Below are 6,000 nucleotides of genomic sequence, written 5' to 3'. Positions count from 1 at the left end.
CTCCATGTCTCCTTTGTGACTGGAGCTGTTGCGCACGTGATGATTTTATTTTGCCATACCAATTTGTAGAAGAAAAAAAAAGACATGGATCGCACAGCCTTGTTATGCTTCTCAGCATAGTTAATAAACTTCTCTTTTGAGGCACTTAGTATACATTTTAATCAAAGTGCATAGGCCCACTCACCATGTCAAGGTGGCCTCTTCTGAATTGAGGCAGCACCACATGGCATCTGCAGGTGGTAAGACCCAGCAGCCCAAGATCACCCCTGCTTGACTAAGCCCCTGTGGCACCTGGCCCCACCAACCCACAAGCACAGTATTGCAACAACAGCCACCATGCACCATCATGGTATTTCATTTTACCATACCTATAGTGTATTATTAAATATGTATTTCAGAACAACATAGACAGACATTTTCTGGGCTGCAATGTTGTGGTGATAAGCAATTGTTTGCTCTCTGGTTGGCATATTTTTGTTCTGGCACCATCCACTGTGCATCAAGGCAGAGTTCCTCACTGCATTACCAGCTATCTCTATGCTAAGAAATGACTACATTGTTTAAAGTATTACAAATGTAGATTGCAATATATTGCTTCCTTTACATTGCCTACTTGTTGGGCAGATAATTGAGAATAAATGTTCGTATGCTCGTTCCCAATAATCTGCCCGTGTAATGATGCCAATGAATGAGAAAAACGCTCTTTCATCAGGTGAAATAATTGTTTGTGCGGACACATCAATCATCGTTTCTGTGCACCAGATCTTTCCGTATAAACAGAAACAATGAATTTGTATGAGGAGGAATGATAGCAGTGGCCATCTATTGCCCTCACACAGTGGAGGTGATCATTGCCTCCACTGACAAGCAGGCAATTGTCAGCAAGGAAAACTTCCTTCCCGATAATTGCCTGCCAGTCAGCACAGTGTAAACGCGCCTTTACATGCTTCATCCCTCTTTACTTGACTTCTGCAGAGTACAGAACCAGTGCCCGAGTACAAGGTTAGGTTTTCATGGTACAGTTTTATGGACTGGAGAAGGCTTTGAACATTCATTATTCAATCAGTAAAGATGGCCATAAGTACAGAGATATGGCCGTAGTTAGCAGGATGTCTAGAAGTGTCCACAGTTCTTCACTTTCAGTCATTGTAATCATAAAGTGTCAGTTCCTCCACTGAGCTCATGAAAAAAAAAAAAAACATTTTCTTGCATGTAGAAAGTAATCTTCGGCAGAGTAGGTGACTGAAGATCCAGTGGAAAAATCTGCGTTTTTTGCTGTATTTCAACACCAAAAAACGCATGTGGTTTTTGCTGCGGAAAAGCCAGCAGATTTCCCCCTCTCCATTGAAAAGGGAGAAATCCACTGTATAAATTGACATGCTGCAGATTTCAAATCTGCAATACCGCAGTTTTGCTGCTGCGTTTTATTTTACGCAGCATGTGGAGGAGAAGTCTGAAATTCTCATCCACCTTGCTGGTAGCTGTGGATTTGCCGCATGAAAAGCTGCAGCAGGGGTGAACAAAATGCTGTAGATTTTAAAGGTACACTACTCCAGACCACTTTCTCTTTTCAGTGGACCAGTAATAGACGTCAATAGAAGACAACCCAAATTGGTCATGTTGGCTATTTGGTTCCTGAGTTTAGTTTAGCAATATGAGTAGGGATGAGCGAACTTGTGTTTTCATGTTCGGCGTACAAGGTCCGGGTTATCTAAGAATTCCGATATGGATTCCACTGCCACGGACCATAACTTATGATCCGTGGTAGCGGAATCCATAACAGAATTCTTAGAGAACCCAAACCTTGTACGCCGAACCTGAAAACACAAGTTCGCTCATCACTAAATATGAGACCTTGGCACCAGTGTCTGTGTGTATGGTACCTTCCCCCACCCCACCGGTTGCATTTTATAGCAGACTGTAAATGAACGGCAATCACCAAAGGAAATATGGTAAAGTCTGTAGTGGGCTTCCCAGAATTCTGCAACATCTGTAATTTAGCTCCTAGTCCTAAAACCAAACATGATCTGTCACCGATTTTTAACATCTGCTCCTGCCTCCTAAATTAATTTTCAAGCTCTGTACATGCTACTTATACAAATGTGAAGATCTTCAGCCCTGTATACATGCCCTTACATAAAGGGAACCGGTCACCATGAAAATGCACTGCATTCTACAGGCAGCATGTCATCTAGCAGGAGAATACACAGGTTGATAAATCTTTGTGAGAAAAGATTCAGTATAGCTTGCAATTTAATCGGTTAAATCTCTGATCTCCTATCAGTGATTTCTAGCTATCTCTGTATACACAGTCATAGAGGGAACACCGTCAATCAGCCTCGTTGACTTCAAAGCCAAGAATGAGCAGTATTATAAATGAATAAATTACAAATAATACTAAATCTTTTCAGAAAAGACTATGGGGGATACCGGGATTGATCAAGACCACTTCACTTTAGCACTTGAGAGTTTTCCTGTTAGGCTGCTCAGCCATGATGGCATATCATAGGCAGGATACCATCTATTCTAGAGCAGTGTAGTGAGGCCTTTCCCCCTCAACCCCCTAGGCAGCTCTGCAAGTGAAGTTGACCAGTCCTGCGCACATTCTCGGACAGACGGCTATTTTAAATCTTTGCCGGAGAACCCCTTTAAGGTGACTACAAGAACACACCACAACCACATACGTGCAATGCTTTGGATATAGTTATTTTGCTCATTCAGAATGACCTACAGCTGTGGGAAGATGTCACAGTCAGCCATATACAAGGTAGAGTTGGTGGCTGTTGCTACCAGGATCTTTCATCTTCTGTCAAAGTCTAATTCACATGACATTGTAGGTCTTCAAATAAGTTTTTTGCAGGTTGACAGAATTCAATGAGGGGACTCCAAACAAGAACTAGATCTAAAGTGGTTTGGTATTAATGGATTGTTACATGAGTATGTTATTGTTGCCTTATATTTTATAAGTACTTTTGAATTATGTATTTTTGGCTGCCAAGTTTGAACGGTGTGTTTTGTATTACATTTGTTTGCATGTAGTTTGGTTTTTACGTACTGTACCTGTAAATATGTGCACATTTCAGAGCATTCCAAATGCATCATTTTATTTCTTAATAAAACATGTTTTGTACTTTACAAATGTTCGGCTTTTTATTGTAAACCAGTAAGAGCAGTATGAAAAAAAAATGAAATTTCATGGAAAATCTCAAGGCACTCTTCTGTGCTCTAAGATGTTTTCTAGAATTTTGATATTGATGACCTATCTTTAGGCTAGACCATCAGTATGAGGCTGGCTAAGGTTCGACTACCGCATCCCTGAAGATAAGCTATTCGAGAGCAGCTCCTGTGCTGGACGTAGGCAGAAAACTGCACAAATCTGTCTATGGTGCATCGGAGGATGCTGGTTTCTGCAGTGCTGGTCTGGTTCGAGTGAATAGGAGAAGCAGTGCAGTATTCAGTTCCATCCACTACACAGTGGACAGAGCTGTGCAGTTCTGGTGCCCATGCTACTCACAACCAGCTGATTGGTGGCAATTTGAGGCGACGGACCCCCACCTATGTGATATTGATGGTCTATCCTGAGGATAGGCCATTGATATCAAAATTCTACAATAACCCCTTGAATCATTGTCTGAGATCATAAAAATAATTGGTCAAAGGCCTGCATTGTGACAGAAAAATTAAAGGAGTTTTACAACTCTTTGTACATCAGCATCTGATCGGTGGGGTTTGACACCTAATACCCCTGCCGATCAGCTGTTTGAGAAGGCCCCCGATGCACCTCTCAGAGCCGCAGCCTTCTCGCCTCTTACACTAGGCCTGGGGCATCATGGCCACGTTGGCCCACGCACACTTGAAAGGGGCTGACCTGTGCCTAGGCCATGTGACCAATGGTTGTGACATTGGCCTAGGGTTAATAGCAAGAAGGTTGTGGTGCCTTCTCAAACGGCTGATCAGTGGGGGTCCCAGGTGTTGGACCCGCACCGATCATATACTGATGAGCTATCTGGAGGATAGGTATTCAGTTACAAAGAGTTGGATAACCCCTTAAACTAATGCTTACTTCTTAAATCCCCTGTAGCTCCAGCACTGCTGCTCCATTGCTCCTCACCGGTATTTATTTACTTGGCTGCAGTTATGACTTGTAAGGCTTCAGAATGATCCAGTGATATGGTTGCAGCCATCACGTGTGGACATGCATATTATTGCTGCAGCCAAGTAAACAAATTCCAGCATGGATCGAACAGGTTTGCATTGGTTCTTTATTTTATCACATTGCCTGCCTTTACCAATTTTATTATGGTCTTGGATGACCCTTTAAGTGATCTGCCCAATTGCATCCTACTTGTTTCACCTTCTCGTAAACTTTTAATACCATTATTAAACTTGCCAATATATATTAAAGGGGTTATCCCATGATTCATGTAAAAAATTAAAATCATACATCATGTAGTACATGACTGTCTCTTTCAAACAACGCTAGACCCAGCCCTGTACCTCACATGGAGCCAGAGATCTCCACATTCATTCCTCTGCTAGATTTATATCAAGCTGACAGCTCAAGGGGAGTGTCCTTTCTGCTGCAGCTCAGGAGGCGTGTCCATTCTGCTGCAGCTCAGGAGGCGTGTCCATTCTGCTGCAGCTCAGGGGGTGTGTCCATTCTGCTGGAGCTCAGGGGGGGTGTCCATTCTGCTGGAGCTCAGGGGGGGTGTCCATTCTGCTGGAGCTCAGGGGGGGTGTCCATTCTGCTGGAGCTCAGGGGGTGGGTCCATTCTGCTGGAGCTCAGGGGGTGGGTCCATTCTGCTGGAGCTCAGGGGGTGGGTCCATTCTGCTGGAGCTCTCTCCCGATCACAGCTCAGGAGGTGTGTCTCAGCTTCCGATCACAGCGCAGGAGGCAGTTGAAGGATGAAACTGAGCATGTGCGGCCATCTCAGTGGGCCGAAAAAAGAAGTAAGAAAAAGAACAAACAGCAGCTGGCACTATACAGATAGATTTTACTGAATAACTCAGTGACTATACTACATTTTTAATTACATGCAATTACAAAAGTATTCAGATACAGGTGCTGGTTTGAAAACTAGAATATTTTTCGTGAGAACCTCTTTAAAAGTATAACTAAGCCTCCCCTCCCAAGTCTCTGGAGCAGTAGCTCACTTCACTAAGGGCTCATGCACACAATATTTTTTTCCCCACTTTTAAAGATGACCGCATGCTGACCCATTCAATTCAATGGGACGATGCATACATCCGCAAAACTACCTCAGGTACTAAAATGCCGTGTAATATGGTACCAGCAAGGTGCATATGTGTATATTAAATACATTTTCAGATTATTATTTTTTTCTGTGCAGATCTGCATCATGTCAATTATGTTTGCGGTTTTAGCAGTGGATTTCCCCCTTTTCCAATGAAGAGTAAGGTCTGCAGCAAAACCACATCTAATCCGCACCAATTTGGCTGCGGCTATGTTGCAGAAATGCACATAAGTCCGCACGGAAATTTGTGCGGATCTTATGTGCATTTACCCGCACTTGTGTGCAGGCAGCCTGGACCTGAGCAATAAGGTCCATTCGGTTCCAGTGTGTTTTAATGTGCAGCTAAACCTACAGTCACTTATGGCTTGTTTTCCTAACCTCATTGTCTTGTCTGCTGCCTATCCTGACCTCCATCTGATCTCTGCTTAAGGGCTCATCCACATTTTTTGCGGCTCAGATGCGGACCCATTCACTTCAATGGGGCTGCAAAAAGATGCGGACAGCCCTCCGTGTGCTGTCCGCGTCCGTTGCTCCGTTCCGTGGCCCCACAAAAAGAATAGAACATATCCTATTCTTGTCTGTTTTGTGGACAAGAATAGGCATTTCTATCATGGGCCACCCATTCTGTTCCTCAAATTGCGGAATGCACACAGCCAGCATCTGTGTTTTGCAGATCCGCAATCTGTAGACCGCAAAAGCACGGTGCGGTCGTATGCATGAGCCCTTAGGGTATGGGCACTAGTG

The sequence above is a fragment of the Bufo bufo genome, chromosome 3 (genome assembly GCF_905171765.1).
Source record: "Bufo bufo chromosome 3, aBufBuf1.1, whole genome shotgun sequence".
In the NCBI taxonomy this organism is placed as follows: Eukaryota; Metazoa; Chordata; class Amphibia; order Anura; family Bufonidae; genus Bufo; species Bufo bufo.
This window is presented reverse-complemented; position numbering follows the sequence as displayed.